This window comes from Rhinatrema bivittatum, chromosome 3, assembly GCF_901001135.1.
Source record: "Rhinatrema bivittatum chromosome 3, aRhiBiv1.1, whole genome shotgun sequence".
Taxonomy (NCBI): Eukaryota; Metazoa; Chordata; class Amphibia; order Gymnophiona; family Rhinatrematidae; genus Rhinatrema; species Rhinatrema bivittatum.
Genome location: NC_042617.1, coordinates 156,912,623 through 156,926,990, shown reverse-complemented (window position 1 = coordinate 156,926,990; position 14,368 = coordinate 156,912,623). Strand labels below are relative to the sequence as shown.

General features: G+C 44.0%; 1 protein-coding gene across 9 annotated transcripts in view; it reads left to right on the top strand.

The window, feature by feature from the left end:
* SIPA1L2 (signal induced proliferation associated 1 like 2) overlaps positions 1–14,368 on the top strand; it is a 492,084-nt gene that overhangs the window by 44,271 nt on the left and 433,445 nt on the right. For all 9 annotated transcript variants that reach the window (XM_029593863.1, XM_029593861.1, XM_029593864.1 and 6 more), the window contains exon 2: positions 10,032–10,193. The gene's annotated coding sequence lies outside the window, so the exon portion shown is untranslated. The remainder of the gene's footprint in view (positions 1–10,031; positions 10,194–14,368) is intronic.

Below are 14,368 nucleotides of genomic sequence, written 5' to 3'. Positions count from 1 at the left end.
GTTTTAAAAAAATTTTTGAACTAAAAAAAAAAAAAGAAAACTACTAATAATTGAAAGGATACCAGATAGATTGGGGATTGATTTACCCCCTTGACTTTTTGGGATCCAGAAAGCAAACAGCTTGAAAAAAATTGTATTTTGATGAATAGCAGGTGTCCTAAAAAGGAAGATGAGAACGTAAGGCTTTCCATAATGATTCAGACCAAAGGTCTGTCAAGTCCAGTATGCTGTTTCCAAAAGTGGCCAATCCAGGTCACCAGTACGTGGAATCTTTTGACCTTTTGGGCCCCCAGTGGTCCTAAAGCCCGTAAGTCTCACCTCCTATTCCTGATGGTCTTAGAGCTCCTCCTCTACCTGGAAAATTACCCTCTCCAGCAACTCTCCTCGGCCAGTAAGGAATAGGCCTCCTCTTCAGTCCAGAATTAGCTGGCTCACTTCTGTCATGGGCGGGTGGGAGCAGTCTAGTGTGTGCTGTCCTCAGTCTCCTTAGACAGGGGGGTGGAGCTTGGAATCCAAAAGCACGGCTTGCTCTTTGCTTCCTTGGGGGTGGAAGAAATGGAGCAACACCACATGCTCTCCGCACTCACCCTCTTCTCTCTCTCTCTCTCTCCTTCTCCCTCCACCACATCCAATCCTATCCCGTCCCCTCCTTCTGTTCTTATTTGTGATAATTGTGGGTGGATCCTTGGGCTGGTGGCAGATGACCATGCCCCCGGGGGAAGATCCCGAGAGAGGCCACCGGTCAGAGTTGGGAGACAGACACACACTAGTTCTTTTATTAAACAGTCTATTGAACCCCCAGAGGTGGCAGTAGTGAGCTGGAATAGCCCGGCTGGGCTGTAGTCCCTCAGGCACTGGAACAGCGATCCTAGGATGGCTGAGCTGTAGAGAAACTGAGATATAGTGAGTAGGCAGAGTATGCAGAGTTCAGGAACAGAACCTGGATGGTAACTCTCACACAATAGTCTCTTGGAACAGCCCAGGGGCTGGAATGAAGTAGGCCCTCGAGGAGCGAGTACCTGGTTCCAGGGAAAGCTCTGAGAGAGAGATGGTAACTCACTGGTGTTGTAGGCAGCGGTGACTTCCTGGCAGAAGTTGTATTCAGTAGCAGGTCTGGGAACGTGGGCCCTCGAGGAGCGAGTACCGGTTCCAGACTGCGACCTGAAAAGTAAGAGAGAGAGCGAGGCCCCCGAGGAGCGGGTACCCCTGGTAAAGTCCGAGGAGGCAGAGTAGCAAGGTATGCAGAGAGCGAATCCCATCCGCAGCGATACCTGGAGGAAGCCCTTGCTAACTCGAATAGCTAGCAAAAACGAAGACCTTAAGTATCCGGTGAGGATGACGTCATCTCAGGGGGACGTCCCTGAGGTTCGTGCCACAGCTGGTACTTGAGTCGGGGCCACGCCATGCGCGCGCCCTTAGGCCTCAGGAGAACATGGCGAAAGGCAGCGTCTAGCCATTCCGGGGACGCCGGAGGAGGTCGGCAAGATGACGCTGCGGCAGCCAAACTTCCATCAACCAAAGAGGGAGCCGCAAAAGAGGTAAGGTGGGCGGAGTGGAGACGTCGGGCAGCGACGGTCGCAACACCTTCACTCTCTCTTTTTACATCCTCTGATCACATCACTCACAGGCCGCCCCTTACTCTGATCATCTCGCTCACATTTTATAGTCCCTTTGATCCCCCTCATTCACACCCTGCAGCACCTGGAATCCCCCGATTCACTCTTTTCCCCTGTCCCCAACACAACTCACAGCCCCTCTGTTCCCTTCACTCACACTTTTGCACCCTCACATCCTATCGCTCACTTGCCCTCCCCTCCCTCTGATCCACTCACTCACTTGGCCCCACTACATCTCCTCATTCAGTTTCCTTCCCCTCCCTCCAGCCTCTTTACTCCTTCGCCCTAACCCCCACATCCTCTCATTCATTCTCTTGTCCCTTTTACCCCTTTCCATTGTGGTCACCAGCAGCAGAGGCAATAGGGCCTGGGATCCCAGCGTGATAAGCAGAGAGCCTGCACCCAGGAGTGGCAGAAGCAATGGGGCTGGCAGGCATTTGCCCCCTGTCTTTTTTTGACCTTGGCCGTTCTCTCTCACAGCCTCCTCAGTCGTGTTGGGCAGTTGGCCCGGAAATCAAAGCGTATGTGGCTTCCCTTGTCTCACGCTCACTCTCTCTGTTCCGCTCTGCTTCCTCCAAGGGACAGGGTGGGGGAGGGGCCATAGGTGACCTATGCCACCACCGGCTCACTTCTGTTTCTGCAGGGGAGCCAGAACCGATCTAAACTGCCAGCTCTGCTTTCTTGGGTTACAGAAAAAAAAAAAGGTGGCAGAACCCTGTTCTGGGCTCTTCTCTCAGAAATCAAGCTCTTGGTAAGAAACACGAAAAGAGGTTGTTGAGTTTTAGCACAAGTTTGAAACTTGGGACCAGCAATGCCATTTATTAAGATTCAGAGTGGAAGCTTTGACGGTTGGCACCACCATTTCCACTTTCCAAATTTGTGCCGATCCACCCCTTTTGGTATCGGTCCTTTGCTCTGCAGTGTCTGCCTCAGTGTCGCCCTTTCCCCTTCCCTGCAGTAGGAAAGGTGTGCGTTGGGAGGGGGAGGGGCTGGATTAGGGAGCTGCTGTCTTCTCTCTGTGCTCCAGGCTCTCCCCTTCCTCTTCTCTTCCCTGCAGGCTGCCTGGAGGGGAGGGGCTGGAGAAGAACAGCCCTGTCGTTCTGCCTCTTAAGCCTGAAAAGATGCCGGAACTGTGTTCCGGGGCCGATTTCCCCCCCTCCCACAAATTAAGCCCCCATGTTACTATGTAAGAACCGTGTAAGAATATTTTCGGCGTAGAACGTGACAGAAATCTCAGCTTTGTGGGTACAGAGTATGCTTTCCTCCTCCAGGGTTACAAACCCCCCCCCCCAGCTCCCCCTTATTCCACTTTACTAGAGGCAAGTTATGACTGAAAGTGTTCCATCTTATGGGGGAAATAACCTGCAAAAAATGACTTGCCCATCAAGAAAACACAGCAAAATCTTGTCGTTGCTGTGTCAGTCCCCATGAACGTGTAGAAATGAGGTATCGCCTACAACTTATGTGTCGTCCTTGACTGCTAAGAAACTCCAAGAAAAAATGGTTGTAGTGCAGTTTAATAAAGCCACTGTTCTTATCGAAGTTATCTGCCTTTACTGTATGGCCTTTAAAAAAAAAATTTTTTTAGAGCAGAAAAGGCCTTGAGCAGGAATCTTCTGGTACTGTAAGGTGTGTGTGTGTGTGTGTGTGCGCCTTTGACTGTAGAAAAATGTTGCAGCAGCAGCTGCCGGGACACATTTATTAGATTGTCACTATTTCCTGTACGCAGCGCGGCTTTGTAGAACAGGAGCCTGCTGTGTGAGCTGCTTTACCCAAAAGGTGCATGCAGGCCATTGTATTCAACATAAGGAAAGGTTTGTTTTGGTTTATTTTTTTTTTCCTGTCACGTGCATTTGTGTTGTAATTTAATACTGTAGGAATCAACCCTTCTGTTCTTCCATTGTCGGCCTTCCCCTTTCTCTCGTTTCCCTCCCCAGATTTATTAGATGCAAATGAAGCCCATTTTTGCCTCTCTGCGTTACTTTCTTTGGAAAGAAAAGGGATAGGACAAGTCTATAAAGCTGTGAATATTCCATTACTGTTTGCTTTTGTTATCCTGCCCCATTGCCAGTTGAATTGTTTGTTTTTTTTTGTTTAATTTTCAGACAAGCAAAGTATCCCAAATCTCTGGGGTCTGGGTCGGCAGCATTCACTCAACGCTGTGCTAAATGGCAGGTCTTAACCACCGATTAGACATTTCCAGCTAGAGTTCTTAAGAAGAGATTTTTATTTTGACTACTTGCCTGGAGCGTGGGTTGAAGTAATGCTCCCCAGGCTTTCCTTACACCTCTAAAGCTGTTTCTGTGATGTTTCCCAGCTGTAGAAGCCATTTGTATAGGTTTTGTAGTAGGAAAAGCAAATAATGTTCCTCTAACCTTTTTTTTTTTCCTGGATGAACAAATTGACAAATAATATAATCCGTTTAGTTACTGTTTGGGTTTTCATCTGACCAGAGTGTGGATTTGGATTTAATTACTTGCCTTTTCAAACCCGTAATCAAAATGAGTTACAATTCAGGTAAAGTAGAACATGAAACCGTAAAGAACATCTCTGTGTACCACCTTGAAATGCCAAAATATATGAACAAAAAGCTTTCCCTTAACGAAACTTAAAATTAAAAAAAAAATAGGTAAAATATAAAAAGTGGAGTGAAAAAGCTAATTTGTTCCAAAAATGTGTTCAGGTTGCAAGCTGCAGTCATTTAATACGTTATATCATCAGGGGATACTTCCAATTTAATAGAGGAGTTCTTTATTGTTTCGTGTTATATAATTCTGTCCAAACAGGAACAAGATGGCCTCCAGCACGAAATGTGGGCCATAGAATTGGGAGGACTAACTAGAGTGTCTGAGAGAACCACTGAGGGCCCTGTACTGGTGAGAGGAAACAACTGCTCAACAGGGCCTCATGGCAGGATACTGTAGTTATTAAATGTTGCTTTTAGCTTGCTTTTGCTTTTAATTTGTCCTTGTTTGTTTTAAATACTAGGAAGCCAAATCCATTAACAACTTATTTTGTGTGGAAATATTAAAGCATTTGTTCAGGGTTAATTCTAAAAAAAAAAAAATATATATATATATATATTTTTTTTTTTTTACTTCTAATATCTGTGGGAAATTATATCTGGAGCCCTTAGATTGCTGCGGCAGCCGCAAAATAAATAAATAAATAAATAAATTTCCCTTATGCTGTTGATCCTGGCAAACGGTCTTTCCTTCCATCCAACCCTTCTCTCCCACCCCCACTGTCTGCTGTTGCTTCCCTCTTGCCACCCCTGCTTCTCGTTGCCGTCTGTGCCCGCTGCTCCTTATCTGGCCACTCATGGCTCAGATTTTGCTGTGAGCTGTGCGCTGTATCTCTGGAGAACAGTGCTACTGCTGGTGTCCCCCGTCTCGCAGTAAATGGAGTCACATGGTGAATGGATGGGATGCGGCAGCACTAACGATGGTGAAAACTACTGGCTGGGAGAAAGGGAGCTCATGGGTAGAGAGAGGGCTGCTGGGGGAGGGAAAGAGAGGCAGCAGTGATGGGGGGGGGGGGAGAATGGGAGTGGAGCAGGAGGGTGTGGGAGGGAGCAGGAGGGTGTGGGAGGGAGGTTGCATCCATGCCTGGCATGGATCAGGGGAGGGAGGCAGCAGAGTTAGGGAGGACGAATAGGGGAGGGAGCTTTGCTTGGTGACATGGGGAGGGGGGCGGGGGAGGTATTGTCATGAGAAACAGGAAGGATTAGTACAGGAGAGCAAAGGGAGAAGGCAAAGGGGACAGTACAATGGAGTAAGGGATGTGGACACTGGTGAGAGGAAAAGAGGAATCTTCTGGAGGAGGAGGAAACAAGCTGTTCAGAGAGGATGGGGTAAATGGGCAGAGAAGAGGATGCGAAAAAGTAGTAAAGAAACTGAAATGGAGAAAGGAAATGATAAAAAAAAAAAACCAAAAAAACTTCAGATGCAAAGGTTAGAGTGCTATTTTATATTGTGCTTACACAGAAAAGTATTTAGGATATTCAGTACAAATTAGCATGTTTGCATATAAAGCAGTATATAATCTGCAGATAATCTCAGTTGCAGCAGAATTGTTTTAACCCTTAATTTTCCATTATTTTTAATTTTTTTTGAAAAAAATTTTTTTTTAATATTCCTGCGTTGCAGCAGAAATCCAAGGGCCTTGATTATAACATTCTTTATGTACTGAACTTTAACAGGAAAACATTCAAAGCCTCTATGAGTTTATTGGAAAGAAGTCCTTGTTACGACTTGTAAAAGCTAAAACTTGTGGCAACCAAAATGTGATGCTAAAAATGCAGAGTTATGCATTTGGGATATAAAACCCCAAGGGACTGGTACAGATTAGCGGCGAAATTTCGCTAAGCATAAAAGAAGAGCAGGATCTGGAGGTGTTGGTATCTGGTGATCTTAAGATGGCCAGTCAGGCGGATACCAAAAAGATGCTTGGATGCATAGGGAGAGGAATGGGTCAGCAGAAAAAGGGAGGTGATATTGTCCCAGGTGAGACCTCACTTGGAATATTGTGCATAATTCTGCAGGCCTCACCTTCCAAAGGGTATAAATGTGATAGAGTTGGGCCAGAGGGTGGCTATTAAAATGGTCAGTGGCCTTCGTTCCAAGGCATATGGGGACAGACTTACAGATCTAAATATATACACCATGGACGAAGGAGACCTCCACATTGTATTTAGATCAGAGTCTGTCAGAAACATTTCATTACAACTGATTGTAGGGAAAGATCTCAAACTGACAGGGTTTTCTCAGACAGTTCAGAGAACTCTACCCAGGAACAAAACAATAGGGTTACATAGTATTTTATAGTTATGGAAGGCAGTTGTTTACTTCTTCTTTTCACAAGTGGAAAGGTACAGATTTCACAGATAACCTTATCACAAACGGACAGTTGTATTTCTCTGGGCGTCAGCCACTCTTATTTATTTATTTATTTATTTATTTATTTATTTATTTATTTATTTATTTAGGATTTTTATATACCGACATTCTCGATACAAATATCAAATCAAGTCGGTTTCCATAGAACAAAACTGTCACGGTTAAGGCGTTACATTAAACAGGCGTTACATAAAACAGGGTTTCTGAACATAAGAACATAAATATTAAATATCCCTTCGCTTGACAAAAGCTTGAGGCCTAGTCTCATTTGCTTCCAGAGTACCCTAAAGGTGGGATAAGGGAGATGTGAGAGAGACATTTAAATACCTCCAAGGTCTTTAGCCACAGGATGTAGTCCTCTCAATGGACAGGAAGCCCTAGAATGAGGGATCATGGGATGAAGATGAAAGCGGGGAAGACTCAGGAGCAATCTAAGGAAATATTTCTTTACAGAGAGTATGGTGGATGCATGGAATGGCCTCCCTGTGGAGGTGGTGAAGGCAAGAACAATTTCCAAAGTCAAGAAAACACAAATGAAGCCAGCGTCCTCTCTGCATGGGGTGGGCGCTATTCTGTGTGCACACAAAATTCCTTATCGCATCAGCAGTACAATTAATGCATAAAAATGTACGCACAGCAGTGGGTTAAACTGTGCACTCTGCTGAGCGCACCTTAATGCATCGGTCCCTCAGGAAGTTAGTTAGGACATGCTGATTGGTCCTAAGATATATTTTTTCATGCCGATAATGTAAATGCCTAAAAGCTTCAGTGATGAGCAGGCAGCTGTTTGCAGTAGGTTAGAAGGGGGGGGGGGAGTGGCTTTAGAGCTTTCTCGGATTTTGGGTCAGAGGCGCCCTGGCGAAGCAGTTGCAGATGGTATGTGTTCGGCTCTTGCTCGCGGCTCTTTGAGTGACGATTTTCCACATCTTTTGTTGACACTGGACAGTGCGGGTTTCATCAGTCAGGTCCAGCGCAGTCAGATTCTCAAGGCCGTGCCTTTCCTATAAATGCACTTTTGTTGTTGTGGTTTTCATTTGGGCGCCAAAGCAAACTCTCCACCCTCCCCTCCTCCCCACAATGTCTCTGCTCTGAGAACACGACAGAGGTGCCGAGGTAAATCTGTGGTGCACAGTAAAGCTACAGACTGAGCGCAACACTTGGAATTCTCACTGTTTGGGATATTCGTGATGACACACACACACTATAATTACTTCAGTTTATAGGCTGGCGATGTGCACATCTTGGCCCAAGGGTCCCTGGTTTCTTGAGGCAGGTTTTGGGGTTAGATTCTGTGGTGCAGTTTGCCAGATTCTGTCAAGTGATTCTGTGGTGCGTTTACATAAGTTTGTGTGTACTTGGCTATTCAAAAATGAACACATTTAAAAAAAAATGTTTTCATTATTTCTCCAACTGGTTGTATACATATGAATTGTCGTTGGGTTCCCTGTTTCTATTACTTTCTCACTTTCCTTGTTTACTGATTCACATACAACTTGTTTCTTCTCTTCCGTCATTTCTTCCTCTTGCCTCTGTTCTCCTCATCATTGCCTCCCATGTTGTATGCCTTGCTTCTGTCTTCTGTCTCCCACCTTCTTATTGCATGACTTTCCTGTCTGTTCACATTCCTTTTCTATGTCATAAGAACATAAGAAATGCCATACTGGGTCAGATCAAGGGTCCATCAAGCCCTGTTTCCAGCAGTGCCCAATCCAAGTCACAAGTACATGGCAAGTGCACAAACATTTGACAGATCACAAGCTATTATTGCTTATTAATTACCATCATAACAGTTTATGGATTTATCCTCTAGGATCTTATCCAAACCTTTTTTAAACCCAGTTACACTAACTGCTGTAACCACATCCTCTGGCAATGAATTCCAGAGCTTAACTATGCACTGAGGGCTGGATTTTAAATGCCCTGCGCGCGCCAGCGCGCGCACAGCCCCCAGGATACACATACGTCCCGGGGCTTTGTAAAAGGGGCGGGGAGGGGCGGGACTGGGGTCAGGGGGCGGGACCGGGGGCGTGGTGCCGGCCCGGAGGCATGGTCGAGGCCTCCGGACCAGCCCCCAGGTCGGGTGATGGCGCGCCAGCAGCCTGCTGGCGCGCGCAGATTTACATCTGCTTTCAGCAGGCGTAAATCTGGCAACAAAGGTAGGGAGGGGGTTTAGATAGGGCTGGGGGGGTGGGTTAGGTAGGGGAAGGTGGGGGGAGGGCGAAGGAAAGTTCCCTCTGAGGCCGCTCCGATTTCGGAGTGGCCTCGGAGGGAACAGGCAATGCGCGCTGGGCTCGGCGCACGCAGGTTGCACAAATGTGCACCCCTTGCGCGCGCCGACCCTGGATTTTATAAGATACACGCGGCTACGCGCGTATCTTATAAAATCCAGCGTACTTTTGTTCGTGCCTGGTGCGCGAACAAAAGTACGCCCTCGCGCAAATTTATAAAATCTACCCCTGAGTGAAAAAGAATTTTCTTCAATTTGTTTTAAATGGGCTACTTGCTAACTTCACGGAGTGCCCCCTGGTCCTTCTGTTATCTGAGAGAGTAAATAACCGATTTATATTAATTTGTTCAAGTCCTTTCATGATTTTGTAGACTTCTATCATATCCTCCCTCAGTCGTCTCTTCTCCAAACTGAACAGCCCTAACTTCTTTAGCTCTTCCTCATAGGGCAGTCGTTCCATGCCCCCTTATCATTTTGGTTGTCCTTCTCTGAACTTTTTTTCTAGTGCAGTTATATCCTTTTTGAGATGCGTTGACCAGAACTGCACACAGTATTCAAGGTTTGGTCTCACCATGGAGCGATACAGAGGCATTATGACATCCTCCATTTTATTTTCCATTCCCTTCTTAATAATTCCTAACATTCTGTTTGCCTTTTTGATCACCACAGCACACTGGGCCAACGATTTCAATGTATTGCCCACTATGATGCTAGATCTCTTTCCTGGGTGGTAACTCCTAAGATAGAACCTTACATTGTGTAATTACAGCAAGGGTTATTTTTCCCTATGTGCATCTCTTTGCACTTGTGTTGTGTCACATCCCCCAACACTCCTTCCCCAGATGCTGACTCCCCCGTGATCTTCAAATGAAACAAATCACGAACACACAGAAATCCACACACCCAGAAGAAATGGAACCCATGCATGCAGGAGCTGGATTCATAAAATGTGTTCGTTTTTAAGTTGCCATTCGGTTCCAGACTTGCTCGTTGGAAGCAGATTATTTAGAAAAGGACAAACGTGTATCATGTACTGATAGTGTCTCCACGGGCTGCATTCCTATAGTATAGAACTCTGGGGTATGGGCAATGTTGAGACCATTTATTTACAGTTTGTTCTTGGTTTTGTCTATATTCTTCATGGCTGCACTCGTAACACGATTAAAGGTGTTTCTGGAAGGGCCATCATTTCTCTTGAGTGTTCTTTGAACCCTTTGCTGGCAATTTTTGATCCAAAGTTCATTGTTTATATGAAATTTAGCACAATTTTTTTTTTTTTCTAATTTACAGTTTTGCGGAACTGGTTGTAAGAGACGTGTTTGAAATGAACGTGGATTCCCGCCTGTGACAATGGAAGGATTTATTACAGCTCCGTGGGAGGCAACGTCTTTTGTCGGACACAAGAGCTTTCCTTCAACCTAGTCAAATGAGCCAGCTGGCTGAGGTTCTGAGGTATGCTCCGTAGTCTCTCCTTACATATGTGGTTTATACATAGTAACATAGGAAATGATGGTGGATAAAGCCCAAAAGGTCCATCTAGTCTGTCCAGCAAAGATTTTGTGCACATCTTCCCAAAGGAGATCAAATTCCGATATGGAACCCTCCCCTAATCCCATCCTACCCCCTTTGAATATGCATCTGCCACTCCACGTGGGTTACCCCATGCCTTCTGGGAAGCACAGTGCAGCCATATCACTGCTGCCCTGGGTTGAAACTTATATGTCCACATTCTGTTTCCTGGAAGGCATGAGGTAACCTGCATGGTGCAGCAGTTATAATTGCTTGGTTATGGAACATCGGTTTCCTTGCGGGTCCCCTATCCGGGTCTTTGCCAGGTCTGACTTTGCTTAGCCAGGTACTCACAGCAAGTGTGACAAGAGCACTGATCCAGATGTTCCCCTTCAGGATGCCAGACTATCTTGCATTAAGACTTCTTGAGAAGGCAATTGAAGACTTCCGTCGTCCCCGTGTGTTCACAGTTTTACATTTCACTGGTTAGAAGCTGAGTTTGTTTTTTTTTTTTCAATAATTTGAAAAGTGTGTGTATAAGTAAAATAAATTAACATACTTGGTGGTATCCCATTTCACGTCTGTTTAAGTCATTTTAGAAAACTTGAGAAGGTGATTTGAAAATAGAATCTATCTATTCAAACAATTCAGTCTTTGTCTATGAGACATGTCTGTACGTTGTCATTATCAATTATAATTGTATTGCTTTTCCTGCAGTATTGATGCTCCTGTTACTGTCTGTCTTAATAAGTACTGAGTGATTGATGGTATTCATCAGTTTCAAGTTAGCAAAGGATATGTATGAAACTTTAGTTTTTTATAAATAGTATATTTTTTTCCTGTGCTGGTAATTATTTAGTATCCAATTCCCTTTATTTTTTTTCATTTCATTTATATATATATATATATATATATATATATATATATATATATATAAAATCACTATTGCAGGAACCCCAAAAGTATTTTTATATCTTTAATTTTTGTATTTATTAAAATATTTAAACAGTGCAAAAACACTTATCATACCTTAAAATGTACATTAAAAATTCCTTATACAAAATTTGAATTTAATGTCCAATTACAAACAAATAGAAAAATCACTGTAGATTAATATTCAAATTTCACACAATCTTCTGTTCACAACGTTGAAGTAACATATATATATATAATATGTGTATAAATATTTCTATATCCTCTGTGTGAGTTTCTAGAAGAGCTTTCCAGCCTGTAATCTTTTGGGAGTTCTTCAGTGGGCTTTATAACATTTCCAGCCCCGTGAAGGATTTGTCACCTTGAATCTATATTGTTTAACTCGATTCAAGCTTTTCTAGAGAAAAGACCATCTGTGTCTTGGCCTTTCTGATTCAGATCCAAGATGATTGCTGTTACCGTTCCCCCCCCCCCCCCCCACCACCACTTGCAGATGAATTGTCAGCCCGCAGAGTTCCTGTAGAAACTTATTGAATCTCACAGCTACAGTATGTGATGTGTTATCCATGACGGTTGCTAGGTGGTTGTTTTTTATTATACACTTTTTGAACACTTCTCTAGTATGGCTTACTCATGACCATGGGAGGTCGTCGCTAGGCATGGGGATTTCTTGGCTTGGTGAGCGTGAAGGATTGCTGACTTGTGTTACTCTGATTAGTTTCAGCAAGAAATGGACGAAAACATTTTTTTCTTTTGCTATATTCTGTTGGTGTGCTCAGCCTTCCTACACCCTTCCAGATCCTACGGTCAATTTTAAAAGAAGTATTTTTTTTCTGATAGAACTCTGCTTGCTGATGCAGCACCGCATGATTTTGACGGAGGGGATAAAACATTAACATCATTTTCAGTCCGAATCTTGTCTTCAAATAACTGGGTGGATCTCCACTGCACTGCACCCTGTGCCTAGGTACAGAACAAGACAGATCCCTGGTGTGGTCATGGTCTCACTGTATCCTTGAACCAAACAATTACAAGCTGCCATTTAGTGGTGATTTTGTGTTGCTTTGGGGGCTAATCTGTTGAAAACTGTTCTAGTCATTTACTGTGTACCCTGTTTATTTAATTTCACTCTGTTGGATTCCGATTTTGTCCTTTTTAAAATTTTAGTGAGCTAGGGGGGACTGGATGGCACAAGGGAATTGTCGGTGTTCAGCTGATCAAATCAGACTCGGGTCGGTAGGGACTTAAAATGGTGGCCGGCTTGAGATCATTTGGTGACCTCTGCCCCATTCCCAGTCGCCGGGTGGCCATGTCACTAAAACCACCATCATGAGTTTGGTACTTGTTATTGGCAGTTTCCACAGACAGACTGCACAAGCATGGAACCTCGATTACCCTATTACAGAGGTGGGTGAGGGCAGCGTGGGGAAGCTTGCAGTGCCACGGCCTGTGTCAACCTGTTCTGTGGTTAAGGGGAGGATTTTGGTTTCCAGTGATATCAGTCTGGCTCTTTTCATGAGCACTAAAGTCTCTAAAGACTATTACTCATAAATATTCCAGTAAATTTGGTGCTTGTGAAATATACCAGGCTGGCAACTGAAGTCCTCTAGTCACAGAACGGATGCTGAGGTTGTGCAGTGGAAATTCAGGGTGTGAACATGATTGAATGACCACTGGAGAAGTGAACAATCGTAGTATCTTACTCAAAGGTTCTGGCACCCATAGTCCTGCTCCAGCCATGGCATGGTTTCTCAAATTAAACAGTTCAATATATGCTATTCAATCACTACTGAAGATATTTTAACCAAGAAGTACCAAAAGCTCTCTGTCTTGTTCCCGTTTTTCGCACCCCCCTCCCTCTCATTTGTATTATGTAATGCAAGTCTCATTCTCCAGCGGATTTGTGTGTTGCCAGTGGGGAGGGGTTCAGCCAATAATACATTTCCAGCAACATAAGTAACTGACCCTGAACTATATTACCTGAGCTTTGTCAGACTGAAATTTCTTCACGCTGCCTTTCAGCGTCTATTCCTGAGGATGAGAGGTTAAAGCTCTTGTGCCCAGTCATTCCTTATTTCTGAAGACCAGTAGCTAGTGCCTGTTGGTCGATGGCTTTACTGGCACGGGCACCCATCTCTTGGGAGCAGGACGAATGTCGCAAATCCTTTTCATCCTGAATGGCCATAATAAGGTATTGGCTGATTTTTAGGCAGGGCCAATACAGGCTGAATGTGAACTGATGCTGTAGACATGGGTGGCAACATATTTCCGTGCCAATTCTTGCAACTGTTCGGGCCCCCCTGAAATTTTATTTTTCTAATCTTTTCTTTTTCATGTCACGCGATTCTGAAAAATATAGCCCCCACTGAAGCAAACAATATATACTGTCTTCCTTAAATCAGAGTTCAATTCAGATGGCCAAGGATGGCCACTTTTGAACTTGCAGCTTTAGCAGGACAAGTTTCCTATTAATTTAATAGGAGAGTGTTGTGTTTGCCGTGTGAGTCCACTTTGATATGTAGAAATAAGGGTTAACAAACAAGTTGTAGGTGAGACCGTTTTTTTATTGGACTATTGGCTCATGGACCTGATAAAGGGAAGATAGTGCTGTAAAGTTCGTCACAGATGTGTTAAGTTAGTGCAGTAAAAAGGTATCACCTACTACTTGTTTGTTGAAACTCATGTTTTCAATTTGATAGGAAAAATGCTTGCTTTAACCAGAGATTCCGGTGTTAGGTGGATTACCTTATTAGTATTACTAAGGCTCAATGCTTTGTAAGGGTTTTGTCACCGAGTGCTTGTGATAGAGAAGATGCCCCTGTGAGACGGACTGAAACTACATAAAGCTCTAAGAAGAATTTTATTTCACGAGAATGTAGAATGCCTTGAGATTGATGTCTAAGATTTAAGTGGGTGTAAATGTATAACAGTGTTATCTTGACATTTAAAATAGAGCAGTAGGGGTTACCAGAACTGAAAATCAAAGGCAATAAAAGTGAGCTGTCTGATTGCATTTTTAATTTTCTTTTAATTTTTTTTTTTTTTCGCAGCGGTACAAAATACTCCAAGATACTATACAAAAAGCAAATTAGTTTCTCCGATTTTCCATAAGGGCTGACTTGAAGAGTAAATGGGAGAAGATCTCCTAAGTCCATTAATGAATGAATGCAGTGCCTTTATTAACG